General features: G+C 50.1%; 1 protein-coding gene across 4 annotated transcripts in view; it reads right to left on the reverse strand.

Annotated features, from left to right (window-relative positions):
* NOS1 (nitric oxide synthase 1) overlaps positions 1–19817 on the reverse strand; it is a 1315983-nt gene that overhangs the window by 642793 nt on the left and 653373 nt on the right. Inside the window, exon 1 of one of the 4 annotated variants that reach the window (XM_085636288.1) lies at positions 13484–13589. The exons of the other annotated variants lie outside the window; for them this stretch is intronic. The gene's annotated coding sequence lies outside the window, so the exon portion shown is untranslated. Of the gene's footprint in view, positions 1–13483; positions 13590–19817 lie in introns of those variants that run through there. 4 annotated transcript variants of the gene reach the window in all.

Raw genomic sequence — 19817 nt, forward strand, 5'->3', positions numbered from 1 at the left:
CACCTCAGACGTTGTCTGTGTATACTGAGCCCAGGACACCTCAGACGTTGTCTGTGTATACTGAGCCCAGGACACCCCAGACGTTGTCTGTGTATACAGAGCCCAGGACACCCCAGACGTTGTCTGTGTATACTGAGCCCAGGACACCCCAGACCAGAAGCTGTGTGTGTATACTGAGCCCAGGACACCCCAGACGTTGTCTTTGCAATGCGCCCCCCCCCCCGCCTGTTTACAGTACACTCAGCACATTCCCGGTATCTGTCTGTTCTAACAATGACTCTGAAGACAACTGCTTGTGATAGCTGCAACACGAAGGACAGGCCGAGGCAGCTGCCTGCTGTAACGACTCTTGGGGCAGACCAAGACAGCAGGCTAACATAGCACAGACTAAAGGCGATAACAGACACAAATAGTTGCCTGTGATATTGAGCCCCAGGAAAGACCCTGCCTGTCGACTCTAAACTCAGAACAGAGGTCCCCCCCCCTCCTCTAATGCCTGTGAGATCAAAGGCCAGCATCACAGCCTCCAACGTTGCCTGGGATAGCAGGACCGCAGTTTTACGAACGTCATCACAGAACCAACACCTGCCACTGACGGTACTGTCCTCTGGCATACATTAACACCTGACAGTGACGGTACTGTCCTCTGGCATACATTAACACCTGCAAAAACAACAGTTGATGGACAGAATGCAGAACAATGTAATGCATTCACCCCAGTACAGCGATCTGGGCCTAAATCCATCATTTTTTTGCTCACAATGCCGTTCCAGTTTGAACCCAGCCATATGGAAATGAGTCTTGACCCTGTGCCTCATGGGAACAGTCTAGCCCGAACTGCCAAGCCAGGTCCTCCCTGGGCTGGACACATAATCAAAAGGGGGACTGAAGAGCTAATATTTATAGAGGTCCTGTACCTGTGCTCATCAGTGTACATATGAAAGGCATTAAGGGTCACCAGTTCCTCTCTTGTAGTTTAAGTGGCACATACGTGAAAGATATCACTGCGGCCTACAAATCTCTGTTGCTAGAAGATATTTTTTTCAGATCATAATGCCCTCACACACCTTTTTTTTTTTTTTTTTAGGGGTGTCATGCTTCATCATAGGGCGCTCCTCGTCGGACCGGCGCTGCAATGTCCAACGGGCCTGGTGGCTACTTTGGCGGAGTTCTTTTGATCTGTAAAACGCCGTATTTGAAGGGTGTTTTTGGGCAATCAGTGCTATGTGTGTATTAACGTGAGTGAGTGATATTAAAACAGACTCCAGGTCTGTAGAGATTCTTTATTCGGTACTAGAACTGGGTCTCAGTAAAAACAGTGGTGCCAACAGCAGGACTTAAGGTACCTAGGCCTCCCTGGACTGGAAACAAGCATCCTAGGACCGGTTTCTTTTGGGGTTGCACCCCTCTTCAGCCAGGATAACACCTGCCAGTGACGGTACTGTCCTCTGGCATACATTAACATTTGCCAGTGACCTGGCGCCCTTGCCTCCCCAGCCAGTGTCCCCATTCTCTCTGCGGGGAGCTTACCGTCTCTCCCCTCAGTGCTGGCCTCGGGAGTATGTAAGCAGGCCTCCCGTTAACCCTGGAAATCAATGTTGTGTGGTCTCTTTCCACCAAGCCCTTCCCCTATCCTGCCCCTAAACCACTAATCTTAGGGACGGATTGGTGGGAGATAGAAGACGTCCGTGGTCCCAAGGTTGCAGGTGAAAGAGAAGGCTCTAAGGTGAGCCCGGGGCCTAAATAGCCCCCACCCCGGCTCCAGCCCTTCCGGGCCAGGCACCCGCCGGACATATGTCACGGCCTGACCCGGAAGTACTTCCTCTGGCCAGTAGCCCATCGGGCTACTGGCACGGACAAAAAGGGGGGTATGGCTTGGGGCCGGGCCCTAAGGGCGTGCTCACGGAGGTTTGCGCTGTTCACACTTACCAGTGACGGTACTGTGCCCTGGCACACATTAACATGTGGCTGTGACAGTACTGACCATCGGGGATACATTAAAACTTGCTTGTGATATCCATGGCCCTCTGAGCACGCTTCAGCACTTTGTCACTGGGGTTTCTTGAGCGCCGATACACCAGGGAGTGTTTTGTGGCACTAGACCAATCATGCGAACACAGTAAGAAGCCCGCATCTGGGCAGCAACCGGGTCTTAAGTTGTTGTTGGAAGGAGAACAAATTGGTTGTTCTGTGAATGGGCGGGGCTGCGGTTGGCATGCAGTCTGTGCTCACATACCACCCTACAGTGAACTCCAGCTTGAACCCAGGCCCCGAAACAAACCACCGTCCGCAGGTAGAAATATGCGGCTTAGGCCGGTCTTACACTTGTCCCGTCTGCCAGGCACAGTCATTTAAAGTAAAAGCTTCTTCGTCGAGGGGGGAGGGTGGCAGTGGAGCTGGGCGGGGGTCATTGGAGCTGGGCCGCCACTCCACCTTCACTGTAGGTGCCACAACCTGGCAACGTGATGCCGCCTGTACGTCTAGCAGGCCAGCAATCTAAGCACCAAGAGACGATCGTACTTTCACCGACAAGTAAGACGTGGTTGATTGTCTCCAGCAAGGTGTACTTCTTTATTTGTTTTGTCGTGCACAGTTCCTACTCCCTCTCGCCAGTGCATGGAGGTGGTCTTATGGGGGCGTAAAGCGCTATGCAAATTAAAAAACTTAAGTGAAATGATTCACTGGGTCTTCGGTCAGTATGCAGCCATCGTGATGCGGATTACGACAAGATCGTCAGGCTCCCTCCGATCCCCCGCCTGTGCAAAATGACCGATTGAGCTTCAGCACCGGAGACAGCTCCATCATGTGCACTGCTCATGATATGGACAACCTTGGGTGTCATCTCAGACAGGCAGCTCCGTCGTGAGCAGTGCTTTGATCTTCACGTCTCCTACAGCTCCCTTGTGCACACAGCTCAAGCAGTTCCAACGTGTTCACGTCGCTGGCACTCGCACCGAAGACTAGGGTGACCAACTGGCATTGGTGCAAATTCAGGACGGTGAGTGTAAAAATTCAGGACAAAGGGTCAAAATTCAGGACACAAATTCAGGACAGGAGGTCAAAATTCAGGACAATAGGTACGTTTTACAGACACATCAGAGGAGGTCGCGCAATAGTATATAAGTAAGCCCAGCCATATCCAAACATATTCAACCATTTGCAAACCTATCCATCATGTATCCTTCCATCTATCATTTCACTCATTCATCCCTTCATCCATCCTTTCACTCATCTATCCATCCATCCACCCATTTCCTTCTGTACACTCATCCATCCACTCTTCTACCCATCCATCCAGCCATTTACCCTTTCACCCATCCTTTTACTTACTCATCCATCCACCCAGTCACTCACCCTTCCACCCATCCACCCTTTCAGTCATCCATCCATCCTCCCTTTCTATCTCCATCGACCCTTTCACTTAGCCATCCTTCCTTACATCCATCCATCCACCCACCCACCTACTCATCCACTCATGAATCCATCCATTTACCTTGTCACTCATCCATCCTTTCTCTCATCCATTTATCCTTTCACTCCTTTACTCATCTATTCATCCTTTTGTCCATCTACCCTCCCTTTCACTCACTCATCCATCCTTACATCCACCCTTTCACTCATCCATCCATCCATTCACCCTCGCACTTATCAATTCATCAATCCATCCATCATTTCACTCATGCATCCACCCACTCACTCATTATCCACCTCTTCACTCATCCATCCTTTCACTCATCCATCCACCCTTTTACCCATCCAGCTACCCTTCCACCCATACATCAAGCTCTTTACCTTTTCTCTCATCCATCCTTCCACTCCCTCATCAATCCATCCATCCATCCTCTCATTATCCATCTATTCAATCTTTCATTCATCCATTCACCCTTTCACTAATTCATCCACCCATCCCTTCACTTACTCACTCACTCACCTTTTCATATTAATTTTTAGCTGAGCCTTTTTGAGACGAGGCCCATCAAGAAATTCACCCTCGCTGCAGGAGCCATTCCAGGAGTGGGATTGAAGCCATCACAGGCAGGGGGACAGGAGCCATCACAGGAGGGGGAACAGGATCCACCAGGGACGGCATAGGGGTGGGCATGCAGTATTCTAGTATCATCTTGGTCTCTTCCAGGGTGGGGTAGGGCTCCTCACCCCCTCCTGGATAAAACAGGGAGACGACAGGCTCTCTTTCCAAAATGTTAGTTTTGCCACCCCCCCCTGTGATGTATAGTACTTAAAGGAGATACTCCAAGAGAACTGATTTAACTGATTGTCCTCCATACTTTGTTAGACATGCCTCATTCAGGGCTGTTTGCATCTGAATAGATGCCCCTGTGCCAGAAGCTGCAGCCCCTCCCTCTCAGTCACCTTCAAACACCTCTTAACAGCTCATCAAGGGCTGAAGGTGTGAGGGTTGCCATCCCGCTGTGCCTCTCCAATGCTGCTGGGTATCTGAGCTTTGGTGCTGCATCAGAGTCTGTTACGCCCACCTCAACAGCATCGGAGTCAAGCAGGGAGGTGGGTGGAAGCTGTGCCCGCTTTAGGGTGGTGCGACCGGTGCCCGGTTAAAATTACGGACAAATGACGTCCGTTAAAGAATCCTTCACGGACAACGGACAGACGGCCGAAATTACGGACTGTCCGTGAAATTTACGGACGGTTGGTCACCCTACCGAAGACACCACCATGGAGTGCTCTGCTCTCGATATGCAGAACTCTGGGTGTTACATTAGACTGCTCTAGATGTCATCCCTCGATATGATTCAGAGCGTGCAGCTAAAGTGCGTACACACAGCTCCAAGATTCTTGCACACATCTGGATGCTCCAGAGTGTACAGCTGTGTGCGTGTAGCTGGTGGTATAGGACCTGTATATTGTGGTCAATAATCCCCATACAAAGATATTGCGGAGAAACCATCGAGTGCAAAAATAGTGTGAAAATTAGGTTTATTATCGTTTTTAACAGCTATATGTACCATGAACTATATATATGTCTTTAAGGGGCATGGACGTGGAGTTAGGAGTAGTAAATATATAGGTTATATACACACACATAAAACACTTATCTTCACAATACGTAGGTGCTTAGGATTTAGACCACAATATTTTTCCATAGCTATATTTCAGTCCTCAATATTCCGACATTACTTTTTCCAGGTGTGGAGCAAGTGGGGTTGAGTGGGCAGAATCTATTGGTTTTCCAAATGTACCAGGTCCTCTGACGCTGCTGCTAACAGACTTTTGCCTCAGCTCTCCATTGGTAGCCACAGTCAGCCAATAAGGCTTACTCTTGGTGGTGTAGACGTTTGGGCTCAGAATCAATATACCACAATAGAGAGCAATATACGGAGAGAGGTATTTTTATTTTTTAAAGGGAACACTTGTTTAATACAGCAACAGATAAATAAAGTCCTTTCAATAGAGTTATTAATTGAAACCCCAGTGTACCCAGAGCTAACAGCTTCAGAGAATGACCCAAAGAGAACCCAATGTTAGTTTGTGGGACAAACAAAAACATTATCATCGTAAATGAATGAGTCTGACTTGTAAGCAGTGTGGAAGCATGCAAGTTTTCGGGTTAACCACACTGGTTAGCACCACATCCAACGGCCAATGGATGGATGCGAGTCTAGAGGGACAACGCTGGCACGGTTCGGGAAAGCTCAGCAGGGTTTGCTCCTTCTTCATGGGGTTCCGCCAAAAATACTTTCACATTCGATGAACTGAGAAATGCAAAGCGTCAGGGGTGAGATTTTGCTTAGGTTGGGGGTGAGGTAATGATAGCTCAAAGTCTCAGGTTGTTCTACAACCTCTGTTGGCTGCCAGTTACCTGTCCAGGCAACAAAGAGGACAAATTGGGCAATTAGGTCAAAGCTGGCTAGTAGTGGTCCACTTTTCCAGGAGCCCCTGGAGCACTGGAATCTTCACTGGCCCACATTTTGGAGCAGGCGAGGCGCTGTTGGAATATCTGAGGTCACTGGGTGTAGCGGTCCTGGGAATGCTGTTGAGTAGCACCGGATCCACCAGGGAAACTTCAAAGCCCACTGTTCCATCATCCACCACTCACGGTCAGAACATGGTGTCACTGTTGGATCCACGCAGGGCCAGGGCGCCTCTTGAGATGGCCTTCAAACCTCCAGGTGCTAAGGGGGCAAACAGTTATGGAGTTCAAGGCCCACTGAGGCCACCGGTGAGGACACGAGACATCCAGATGGTTTCTCCAGACCCAGTCGCTGCCCATGGGGGGGATAAGATCAGAGACCAGAGACCAGAATCCAGGGAGGGCTGAGCTCTCTCCTACAGGAGGTAACGATGGCTTCCTTCATGACTACAGAAAGTAAGGTCTGAGGTACAGTGGCTGCTCCACCACGGATGCCCTGGAATTCCTCCATTCTTCTTCTCCACTTTTGATCGCTGGGTCCAGTGTCTTGGCTGGCGGCCCTTCCCTCAGAGCCACTCGCAGCTTCCGGTGCAGGGTGGACAGGGCACCTCCTTCGGGCATAGTCCACTCTTCCCAGCTGGAGGGATACAGGCCCCGTGCATCTCCAATGTCTTTCAAACACAAAGTCCGTCCATTCCTTTCTTCTCTATTGCTCTTCAAAGTGCTAGACAAAGGGGCGTGGTATTCACTCATTTGTTGGGGGGGGGGGGGGGGCGCGAGCAACTACCCCGCTCCAATCAGAGGAGAAAATCTGAGTTGTACATCCAGTCTTTGTAGAAATATCGCATTAGAGACAGAAGTGCGCCCAAGATCGCACGCAGCGCTGTAGGTAAACTGCGAATGGTTGCCACGGTCCTTTGCAATCAACTGTCTGCACATTATTGCACTACCATCTCCTGGGGAACTGTACAGGGCCTGCCAATTATCCCCTCTTGGCGGATAGTATCTGCCTTGGCCACTCGTCTGCCGGGAGAGGAAGGTGATCATCATATCTGACCCGTACCCCCGCATCTCGGGCCATGAGGGGCAGGTACCAGTTACCTCTGCCCATAACCAGCTCTGCTCTTCCCTCGCGTAGAGACACTTTCGTGAACAGCTCTCATGGTGAGCAAGCAGTGACGTCACCGATGACACCGGAAGCAATAACTTTGAGAGGGCTTTACCCAGCAAATTCAATGTCACAAAGGGCAAAACTCAGCGACACTTGAGCCCAGCTGAACCGCAGGGGTCACCATTACATTCCAGGTCTCAAAGGGCAAAACCTCCCCTCACTTAAGCCAAGGTGCACCGCAGGGTTCGCGCATGTATACATAGGGGTACTCAAGTAACGACAGGCTAGCGTCATTTGGTGAGCAAAATAACGATGGATTAAACCCAGATATGTGATTGGGGGTGAATGTTCTACCAATGTGCAACATTCCGTCCATCATCTTGTGTGTTATGCATATATACATATCAATACAAAACCACGTAAATTCGCATATTTCAATATTCACGCACATACAGAACTCAGACAAACAAGGGTACGTGCATGTATACATAGGGGTACTCAAGTAACGACAGGCTAGCGTCATTTTCGAGTGCATTAACTCCCCAAAGCCCGCGCCCGGTGCTGCGGGGATCTGGCGTGTGTATTAATAGAACTTAAAGTGAGAATAAACAGGGAATCGCACAGAGATTAATCCGAAAACTGTAAAAATACCGGGCGACAGCTGTGATTTTATAAGTATAAAGACGAGGGCCAGGCCCGCTCCCGCTGCACATGGCACGGAGTCAGCAACAGAGCGCTCTGCAGCGGGGATCAGGACCCTGAGAGGAGGTCAGAGCTCTCAGGGCACCTGATGTGACAGCCCGATAAGAACAGCGCTCTAATTACAGCACGGAATCTGGAGTCGAGCTCTCAGGGAACCTGATGTGCAGAGCCGGATAAGAGCAACGCTCTGATTACAGCACGGAGCTGAGCTCTCAGGGTCACCCTCGTCTGCAGAGCCGGATAAGGGCAGTGCTCTGGTAACAGCAGGGAGCCTGGTGCCGAGCCCTCAGGGTCACCCTCGTCTGTAGAGCCGGATGAGAGCAGCACTCTGATCACAGCACGGACTATGGGGCTGACCTCTCAGGGAACCCGATGTACAGAGCCGATAAGAACCGCGCTCTGATTACAGCACGGAGCCTGGTGCCGAGCTCTCAGGGTCACCCTCGTCTGCAGAGCCGATAAGAACCGCGCTCTGATTACAGCACGGAGCCTGGTGCCGAGCTCTGGGGGCCAGTGGCCACCCTCATGGGAAACGCCGGTATGAGAACAGCCGCGGATTACAGCACGAAACCAGGATCGGAGGTCTCGGGGCCACCCTCGTGCGCAGAGCAGGGATAAGAACAGCGCTGTGATTACAGCACGGAGCCTGGGGTCGTGCTCCCAGGGCCACCCTCACGGGCAAAGTCGGCTAAAAGAGCGCTCTGAACCTAGCGCCAAGCTTTTAGGGCCACCCTCGACTGTAGAGCCGGAATACGATTCAGAACAGCACGGAACGAGATCCGAGCTCTCAGGGTCACCCCTCACCTGCAGACCCGGATATTAAGAGCGCTCTGATTACAGCGCGAGCCGAGCTCTCAGGGCCAGCAGTCACCCCCATGGGCAGAGCTCGCTAAGAACAGCACTCTGATTCCAGCGTAGAAGCGTGAGCTGAGGGCAAAAGACACAGTCAAACAAGGAGCAGTGCTCCAAGAAACAGCACACACTCATGAGTTGTGGTCCAACAGACAGCACAAAATCAATAGGAGTGCTCCGAGACAGCACACAATCTAAAGCAGTGCTCCAAGTGACAGCCAGAATCATGAGTTGTGGTCCAAGAGACAGCACACAATCTAAAGCAGTGCTCCAAGTGACAGCAGAGAATCATAAGTTGTGGTCCAAGAGACAGCATAGATTCTAAAGCAGTGCTCCAAGGGACAGCACATAATTACGAGCTATGGGTGAGAGACACCGCGAAACAAGGAGCAGTGTTTAAAGAGATAGTACAGACTCTAGAGTTGTGGTCCATGAGACAGCACCGAATCAGGATTAGTGCCCCAAGAAACCGCACAGACTCAGGAGCAGTGCTCCCAGAGACAGCACAGAATCATAAGCTGTGGTTCAAAGGACAGCACAGAATCACGACCTGTGTTCCCAGAGACAGCACAGAATCAGAAGCAGTGAGCCCAGAGACAGCACAGAATCACGACCTGTGATCCTAGAGACAGCACAGAATCAGAAGCAGTGAGCCCAGAGACAGCACAGAATCACGACCTGTGATCCCAGAGACAGCACAGAATCAGAAGCAGTGAGCCCAGAGACAGCACAGAATCACGACCTGTGTTCCCAGAGACAGCACAGAATCAGAAGCAGTGGTTCGAGGGACAGCACAGAATCACGACCTGTGATCCTAGAGACAGCACAGAATCAGAACAGTGGTCTTGAAGAAGCGCTGAATAAGTGTCCCTAGAGACCGCACAGAACCAAAAGCAATGCTCCTAGAGACTGCACAGAACCACGAGCTGTGGTCCTAGAGACAGCACAGAATCAGGAGCAGTGCTCCCAGAGACAGCACAGAATCAGGAGAGGGGCTATACTCCCAGAGAATATACACAAGGAGCAGCGCTGCAGAGAGAGCAGACAACCAGGATCACTGCTCCTAGAGATAGCACGGAACCACGAGCTGTGCTCCTAGAGACAGCACAGAATCAGGAGGAGTGAGTCCAAAGACAGCACAGAATCAAGAGAGGTGCGTCTGTAGGCAGCAGAAATAAGGAGCAGTGCTCTGACAGACACCATAGAATCAGAGAGCCCAGAGACAGCGCCGAATCAGAAGAAGTGCTCCAAGAGACATCATAGAATCAGAAGCAAAGCTCCGAGAGACAGCACAGAATCAGAAGCAGTGAGCCCAGAGACAGCACAGAATCAGAAGCAAAGCTGCAAGAGACAGCACAGAATCAGAAGCAGTGCTCCAAGAGACACCACAGAACCAGAAGAAATGGTCCACGAAACAGCACAGAAGCAGTGCTGCAAGAGACAGCACAGAATCAGAAGCAGTGCTGCAAGAGACGGCACAGAAGCAGTGGTCCAAGAGGTAGCACCAAATCAGAAGTAATGCTCCAAGAGACAGCACAGAATCAGAGGTGATGCTCCGAGAGACAGAATCAGAAGTATTCCAAGAGACAGCACAGAATCAGAAGTGCTCCATCAGGCAGCACAGAAGCAGTGCTGCAAGAGACAGCACAGAATCAAAAGCAGTGATGGAAGAGACAGCACAGAATCAGAAGCAGTGCTTCAAGGGACAGCACCGATCCACGAAATGTCGTCCTAGAGACAGCACAGAAGCAGTGCTCCAAGAAACAGCACAGAATCAGAAGCAGTTCTGTAAGAGATCGCACAGAATCAGGGACCCAAGAGACGGCACAGAAGCAGTGCTCCAAGAGGCAGCACAGAATGAGAAGCATGCACTGCAAGAGACAGCACAGAAGCAGTGTTGCAAGAGACAGCACAGAATCAGAAGCAGGGCTCCAAGAGACAGCACAGAATTAGAAGCAGCGAGTCTAGAGACAGCGGGAAATCAAAAGCAGCGTTGCAAGAGACAGAACAACATTAGAAGCGGTGCTCCTATAGACAGCACGGAAACATGAGCAGTGTCCACAGAACAGCACGGAATGGGAAGCAGCGCGCCTAACCACGGCAGGAGCGGCGCTATAAGAACAGCCTAAGCAGAGATCCGTGCTGCTGGAGCGAGAAAGGGTCTGTGCTCAGGGGACCCCGGGGGCGAGATCTTTCCGAAGGAGGGGGTCAGAGGTGTAGTGACGGGCAGCTGAGAGTGGAAGTCCAAAGACAGCACCGAAACGGGAGCTGTGGTGTCGGGGTCCTTGGTGACTCGTTACTTGATGTTTTAGGGACTGTCAGGATTAAGCAGCCGAGGTCTCAGGGACAGAACGGACTCAGGGGTCGGAGGTGCGGCCGGAGGTGGGAATCCTAGGGACAGCACAGAAACAGGATCCGAGGTTTTGGGGCCTCAGTGACTCGTTAGTGGATATTTGAGGGACAGCAGGGGCTCGGGAGCCGACGTCTGAGAGACATCCAAGGCTTAGGATTTAGAGGCAGCACAGACTCACGGGCGTGAGATTATTGCTCGCTGCTCCTGGGTCCCTTTCTCCGTCCTCAATGGGACGGTCGTGAGCACGTTTAGGCACCGGGGGCAGCAGGGGTAACCCCCAGCTCCAAGCTTAACCTCTGACCCCTCGGAAAAGTATCAGTGCCCCACTCCAATACCGTTCACGTGCACTTCTGGTGTAGGTGCGGTGCGTGAACGGCGATCCCCGCTTCTTTGTGCGTGCGTACGTACGTACCCGTGGTGGTGCACGCACATATTAGGTGTCCGTGAGTCACGCGTACAGACCAACCTTCAGAGAGATCTGAGAGGAAGGATCTAGTATGAATTTACTGACCCGCTAGGCAGTATTATGATGAGCTTAAATAAGATAGAAGAATATAAAAAAAAACACGATAAAACAAAATTATGTTCCTCGCTACATAATAAAGATGTGTACATATTTTCACCCAGGCAAAATAAAAATGTAAAGCCACAGCACGCAGGCACATAAACACAAATCGGCAAGAACGTAGAGTTTTATTTCGCTTTTTCCGTGACTTCAAGTTCAAACCTTGGCATTCGCGGGGTGACGTCATTGGCGTGAATTGTGGAACCTCCAACTATACAAATGTGGAAAACACAAATCTACATAGCACAGCATTACCAGCTAAGGGTATTACAACAAACACATGTGAGTGAACAGCACCCGAAGAAGTATAATGCACACAAATATGGGTGCGTACGCGTACACACAACATACATTAAAAACGTGCATATGCACAGACACCGTATCCTGCTTACACACACACAATAAACGGGTCCTCCTGTTTGGCCGTAACAGATTTTCATAGAAACGTTGGGTTCTGGAAACATTTCCACCTCGCTCCGACTTTGCCTTGTGGTTTGGGTTGAACCCAACCCCTAGGTACCAGTGCTTGCAGGAGTACTCGCACGCGAGCACACACACACATTAATTCACACTTTAACAATTTATAATCGCGCAGGTGCATACAATAACACTTTTGTGGTCACCTATATATGTAACTAAACACATTTATACCACTCAAACAGTGTACATCTTTCCTCTGCGCACACACGAAACCATTTACTGGTGCTCGGTGTACAACTCCGTGAGCACACACACACACCACGCACTCACGAGGCAGGCGTGTGACGTTGGGTAAATATTTCCTGTCGGACACAGGTGAAAGGTTTCCCACCCTCGCGCCCAGTATCGAGGACCCCCTGAAACCGCGAATGCCAGGGCTGGCGAGACAGGCAAACCCAAAAGCCCCCTCTCCGGAGCAGCCCCTCGGCGTGGGCACTGGACAGACCCCGAGAGACAGAGTCCACGTCTTGCACATAGGCGTACCCGTGCTGTCCACGTGCGCGGGTGTTTGGCATTCTGCAAACACGTGCCCCTTTTCAATACATGGAAGAGGAATTGAAAAAAGTGTTGACTGGATAACGATGGGCCCTGCTCTTGTATGGGGCAGTTGTGGAGAGGGGGTAGTTGCGTCCTGTACTCGGCCAGGTATAGAACATTGGGAAAGAAAGGAAGAGTCCTGCACACGCCTGGGTAAGGGGGCCAGGTGAGGGCGGGGTGCCCATGAGGGAGGGGAGTCCTGACATCCATGAAGAGGCAGGCGGTGAAGGGAGTGTCCGCCACCCCACCCCCTCCCAAACACACACACACGGTGGCAGAGGGCAAGTGGATCCACTAGGGAAGGCGCACCGGGTAAGGGGCAGGTCGAATGACGGGCGCTGTACTCAGCCGGGTAAAGGGCAGGCAGAGGCTTCCTTTACTTACCTGCGTAAGAGACGGGTATATGTGCGGGTCCTGGCACTCTCGAGTGAGGAAATGTTGAGGGGGAGTCCTTTAAACCCCCGGTAAGGAGTCTGTGGAGAGGTAGGAGCTGTCCTCACATGGGTGAGGGACCCCCGTGATGGGTGGGTGATGTACTCACCAAGTATGGGGCGGGCAGGTGGTGGATGGCCGCGGTGGACGCGCTTTACGCATGCAAGTTATTACATTTCGCTCACACGCCGTCCAGTACCTGCGTGGGGTACATACAATACCCACCTCTTTAGAAGCCTGTATCACTTACCACTTTCAGTCACTGGGAGCTTTGGTGGGTGCTCACTTCTCACCCTGGCTTGAGCGGCTCTACTCTTGCGCCCTTCGCGCTCAGGCCCGCCACCCCACACTGCCGCACCCCTAGAGTTGAGACGCGCTCCACTCCCTCCAGCAGCTGCCGCTTGCACTCACTGTGCGCCGTTCAGTCCTATCCCAGCTGAGGCTGCGAGCGTGGCACTAGTGCGTGAACTCTCTACAGCAGTTATTTGCGCTCAGTTCTGCCCCCCACACATACTTTTTAAGTTCTCCCAAACGCCAGCCCAAAGTTGAGGTGCGCCGTGCACTTACCTCCAGCGGCCGTCAGTGCGCTCCCGGACTGAGATCCCTCCCTTCCGAGCGGGGGCTCTGCTGCTCACCGCACACTCTGGAGCCGGAGGAATAAGTAGCGTCCCTCCCTCCCCTCCCCGCCCCTCTCCTGTGCCACAGCGCCCACCCTCGAGTAGCTCTCCTTCAGCTGGCGAGGGAGCTATGCGCGACCAGCACCTCGCAGACTCTGAGGAGGGGTGTTTGCCTGAGGAGCGCTTTATCCTGGCCCACCCCCTGACGTCCAGCGCAGGGTGCCTGTGGGTGTGGGGGCCAGCCTTCATTAGGGGCAGAGCTCTGCTGTCGAGCCATACATCTCTCATAGGAGCGAGCGCACGGATGCCACGAGGCACTTGCGAACGCGGTATCTTCGGCGTGATGCGATTTTATCTTTTTCGTCATTTGTGTTAGGGATAAAAATGTGCACGTCTTTCATTTCTGTGCAGTGTTCGTGTTGTATACAAAGTGCAGCTAAATAATAAATGCCCCCGTGCCCCTCCGCCCACATGGCAATTAAAGGACTGCTGAGTGGGAGGGGGTGGTACCAGGTCGCTGCTTTTATCAGACTTGTGGATTAAGTAAGCAGGGGCTGCTGGAGTTAAAAGGCAGTTTACACCAGTACCGGCCTGCTACCAGAGCTGGGTGGTATCGGTGTTACTCATTTTCAATTTTTTGTCTTTGGCTTTGCATCTCTTTGCAGAAGCAACTATGGATTTTGTATTGCGAATCGCCCGACTGGTGTAGCACTCACACGCAAATGTTATTCGCGAATTTTAAATCTTAAACCGTATGTAGAAAGTGCTTTTTCCCCATTAAAACTCATTTTAAAGAAACGTTGGGGGTTTGCTCGTAAAGGCTTGGGTGACAGAGAAAGGCACACTGGGCCTTTGGGGTGCGAGGGGATGTTGGCGGCCTTTGTCAAAAACGCGAAATATAATTTGCTCTCAAATGATTTGAAATGAAAGTCAAATTAATACATTTGCCCATCCGTTCTCACGTCCCTATTTCACTGTAGACTGCACATCCGCCTTCCACCCCGAGCACACTAGTGCGGCATTCCCTTTCTCCAGGGAGTCACTAATAAACTCCCAGGGGGCAGGGTACAGGCAGCGTACCATCCCCGGGTACACAGCCGCGGGACCCGCAGGTACCGCCTACCCCGGACACGTGGCAAGTACACATCGGGCCCTCAAAGGCCAACCCACGTCTAGCGAGGGTTAGCCATTGATTCAGAGGCCTGTTGGGAATCCCAGGCATGATATATAACCCCCTGCATGTATTTTAATATCAAATGGGAAATTGCACTTTGGGAGAACCAATGTCTTCATTTTATGTTATCTGAGGTGGTGTCAAAGCCGAGCTTCAATACGCTGGCTAGATATAGTGCAAAGGCGAGGGAGTGATTCATACAAGACTAGTAATCCCCCCCCCCCCCTCATGTCGTTGACTTTATCCTCCTGTCCTACATACACCACATGCCCTAGGACCCCCCCACTCTCCCCCAAGGCCCGGCACAGAGTTTCCCTCCTCTCACCGTTATCTGGCTGGGCATGCACTCTGCTTAATAACCGTTTTTTTACCTGCACATGCGTGCATGGTGTCGAAAAGGGATTTAAAAACGCTCGCCAAAAGGCGCCTTTTCAGCACAAAAACGTCAAACTTTGTTTCCAGTTGTCAGGGAGCCCTGGCTGCTTCTCTGGGTTGCTTTTGATAAAAAGCGGCGCTGGGGGCCAGAGGAGCGGTTTCCAGCACATGGATCCGCGCACAAACAACAGCCCTTTCTTCAAGGAATATTGCGCCCTGGATTTTCAGATCTCAAAGCCCTCCAGGGTGGAGAGAGGCGTGGTTGGGGTGGGAGCCCTTAGGGTCGTGGGGCCGAGGGTCTCGTTCAGACACCCGCTGTGCCAAAAGATTCGCCATCACCTGTCTTGGTGCAACAGTCACTCCTGACTCCACCACTGAAGGGCTGTAATTGCTGCCCCTATTTCCATGGCAACTAAAAAAGAAGGAAAACGAAGCTTAAAGTCTACTCAGCTAAAGGAATGCAAGAGACATTTTGGGCTGCCAAACCCGTATTTTTTCATGTGCAAGTAAGTATTCAGATGCGTCCCAGTAGAGGACCTGACAGGGGCATGATGGGTGACAAGTATGTGACTGGCCCTGGGCCTTGGGGCCCACTTGCGATCATGGACAGGTTCATTACCCACCGCACCCCGTGAGATCAGTGTCTCCGCTGCAGCAAACCATCCATTCAGGAAACGACAGTGAGTTTCTGGCGTTGAGTGAATGAGGGCCTAGGACGTTGGAGCTCGTTAAGGCAGCCAAGCGTGGGAACAATGGCCTCCCCGCAGACATCCCTCCCTCTGGCCGCCACGAGCCGGTGCACTGCCTAACCTGCTGTATGAAGATCCAGCCGCCACCCGGGTCAGGCGGAGCGATACTGATCGATGTGGACACGCAGAGATTTTGCAATTCCACAAAGTCCCAAATTTCACATCTGTGCAGCTTCCCCTGCACATGTGGCAGAGGACATGATTGGTCCATTAATAACCTACCTCTGTTACGCTCTGAAATATGTATAAAGTCCGTTACATTTAAAGGGAAAGATTACGATCAACTATTTAAGCTACTTTGTCACAGGGTGGTGTGTACACATTTTCCAGATTTAGAAATATACATACTAAAGAGCATAGCGTGGCATTGGGCGGCACAGGTGTTGGCCAAGTGCAGTTTGGTGCTAGGGCCGCCGTGGTTGGATTCTGGTTCTTTGCCAGCCCTGCTTATCTCACACTGTTGTGTTCTCTGGGACCAATGCTTAGGAACAGTGGGTTACCACGAGCCAATAGTGGGCCGGTGCTGGATTGTTTTAACGCATCGCTGTGTGACCGGCACTCCTTGGTGCATGGTTTCGGCTCAGCGCTATTTTCTCCCATCACTATCTGACGTCAGTGTCGCATTGTAAGATCTCTGGCCAGCAGCTCGTTGATTAATCACCAGTTTGTTACTGAGCCCCAAGAGATATGTGCACAGTCCATTCATTTAAATGTAAGGTAACGGCCAAGCATTATTAGGAAATCCCAGACCAAATCTGCCAGGTCACAAGCTATGCATTTTTACAAAGAAATGTTTGATGTGGCCTCGCACGGTATGAATTTGGGCTGGACTTTGGATTGTTGCACAACATCATACAGTGACTTTAAAGGGATTTTAAAATGATGATATTTTAAATTTCTTCCTCTTAGATTTCCTCAATTCCGATGAAAACTAATGGGAAAATATGAGCATTGCAGTCTACATCTCTAAAGGGTTCCCAGCACGGGGGCCTATAGGCCATGGGTGAATGTGCGCCGTCCTACTCTTCCCCACTATTCACAGCAACTTCAACTCGCACGCACAGATCTCCGCTTCCTCGTGTTTTTATTGTTCCCCACTTAACAGCCCTGGGCACAACATCCCTCTTCAGCCGCTCAGTTTGAGTGATCCTCCCTTGAAGAACTACTTTCAACTTTTCTATGGCATGCCATGGCTATAGTCGCGCAGCCCATTGCACTGATATTAATTGGCCACCTTGGACCATGGCAAATATATCCTCAGATCAAACCTGATAGGTTAAGAGCTGTACTGGGATGTAAGGCCTCCGCAGTGTATGTGATAATGCTATGCTGGGTGATAATAGGTTTACCTTGTGTGATTTTGGCACAACACTGTATGTTCTTGGCCCACCCCTCTGTATTTAGATGGACTGGACCAGCACTCTTTATTTAGACAGGTAATTATAATGCACCAATATTATATCCTGGGAATTGACCATACACTCTCATTAAATGTATATCAGCCTTGCTGAAAAGTTTGTTTGATTATATATGCACATTTGGTCTATATGAAGAGTTTTATGGTTAAATCCTACTAAGAGTAATTACAGATGATATAGGTGCACATTTTCTGGTTAAATACTTTCTATACGACACTTTATATAAATATTGAATATTTCTGTTTATCAGTTTATACCAAGCATACAGTGTGAACAAATCAGTTATTTTTGCACAAGATGTAGAGGTATGTTTATACTAAAGACAAAGATTTTACAATTAGAAAGTTAGACATATTGATTTTATCAGTGAATATGAAGTTACTCTGCGACTAGCACAATACTGCTTTCGTTTTTAAATAAACTGAAAGCTCATATGGTTGCTGAATGTGGAAATATCCAGCAGTCTGTGACGCAAAACGCCTGGAGAGTCCCATTTTTGATTTTGAGTGCCCTGCACACTGTTAATGAGGTTAAGACATAGTTCTAAGGTGCCAGCCTGCCTTTTCAAGGTGACATGGAAAATACATTCATCGTTGAGTATGTTAATACAGAAAGATATGAAGACCTTCAGTGAAGAGGGTATAAATCAACAGGGAAAGAGTCTATTTACCTTAACTGCAGCCGAACCCTCCAGCAAGAACACTAGAAGCCCTATTGAGGCAATGGCAGGCTGCCTGTGAGTAATTACGTTGTTGGTTGATGGGGGGTGTGAGCCCTTTTCAAGCATCAGCCGCAATACTTGTCAGGGATAACCACAAAAGCAAATAAATTAGTCTGTGCTTAATCATCTGGTAGCTTGGCTCAAAAGCAGTCAGGCTTAACTTGGAGGCAGTGTATAAAATATTTATTCAGCACTCAAGCAGTAATAAAGTGAAAACACAACACTAGGAAAATCCCACACCAATCTAAAAAGATAGAGCAGATTTTAATATATAAAATGATACCAGAATGATAAAAATCTAATCAGTAGAACTGGAGATATGCAATTTCAAAGTCTGAGGTGAAAGTAGCATCAAACAGCTCACAGCACAAATTGTGGTTATCTGGCCGCAAAAAGAACCGGGACAGAGTCGTCAATAAAAGCCGACCATGATGGAGCATGTGCCGAGTACAGAACCGTGTTCGGCCTGCTTGGCAATGTACCTGGTTGTTCTTGGACTGAGATGCAAGGCCCTGCCGATCGGGAGCTGCAAGGTGGTGCATCAAGTTGCATCGTGCTGCGTCGGTTTCGATGAGGTAGCCAATTAGGAACTGCGATTCAAAGTCCTGTGCCGAGATGTGTCATGCTGTGTCAGTTCTGAGTGAACCCGCAGTTGGGCCAGGAGGAGTACACTCTGATGCCAGTTGGGTGACACCTCTTGGGGATCTGGACATACTCAAGTAGAGGCCAGCAGCAGGGCACCAGCAGGTTCAGTTGACTCTGAGCAGCTTGGCAGATGCAGGACAGGTCTCTGGAGCTTGTTATGTAGCTCAGAACAAGAGGTCAGCTAGCTAGCCCTGAGAGTCATTCTGGTGGTTCTGAGTTCAAGGAGCAGGTCCAGTCTCCCTTTCTCAGGCAGCATACCTGGTGCCAGCTTTGAAATGAGAGAAACTTCTAACTTCTGACCACATCTGGTTCTGGAATTTCCTTCCTTCCTTCCCCTGTCTGTCTGCGAGGGGTATGAAGTCCTATGTGAGTGAGCTGAGGCAGTCCGTTTGAACTGCAAGTGAGGTAGAGGAGTTGGCCTAATGGCTAGGGCGGTCGACCTCGAAGCTGGGGAACCAGGTTTGAGTCTCGGCAGGCACACGCAACATCCTGTGATTCTGGGCAAATAAGTTAATCTCCCTGTGCCTAACAAAAATGAATGTGTTCTCATGTAACGCAGCTAGTGCACTTGTAAAGCGCTCCAGTACCAGATACCTTCGGGTCAAGTTCGCGCTATATAAAACGGCGTAATAAAAAAACAAACAAAAGGTAGGCGACAGCTCCGCCCCTCCCATCTTGACAAGATACCCAACCTGACAACACCCACTCCCCCTTTTGTAATGCTGCCTGGGAGGAATACACCAAGGTCTACTACCAACTATACCTCGTCATGTGACCCAGGACACAGGCACCAAATGGTTAGGGCAAGAAAATGGCAACTTTCTAAAAGTGGCATTTTCATAACTGTGACTTAAAATCCGACTATCAGTAAAGAAAGTTTTAATTTATATTAATTTGAGCCAAAACGCAACCTGCTCCCAATCAAACATTATCACTTTTTAAATGTAATGAGGTAACACAATGTTATCCCATGGGAAAGGTAGGCATTGTAGAAGTGAAAAACGGATTTAAGAGTCTTTCACTACCAGTACATGTAAAACTTAAAAGTACATGTCAAATGTTTTAAATACACTGCACCCTGCCATTGGGGTCTCCATTAGGGGTGACATATATATTAAAAAAGGAAGGATGAGGCCTGGCAAAAGGCTTATTTTTCCAAGTCAATATGGCAGTTTAAAATTAAAACTGCCCACGGGCTGCAA

The sequence above is a fragment of the Triturus cristatus genome, chromosome 11, assembly GCF_964204655.1.
Source record: "Triturus cristatus chromosome 11, aTriCri1.1, whole genome shotgun sequence".
Taxonomy (NCBI): Eukaryota; Metazoa; Chordata; class Amphibia; order Caudata; family Salamandridae; genus Triturus; species Triturus cristatus.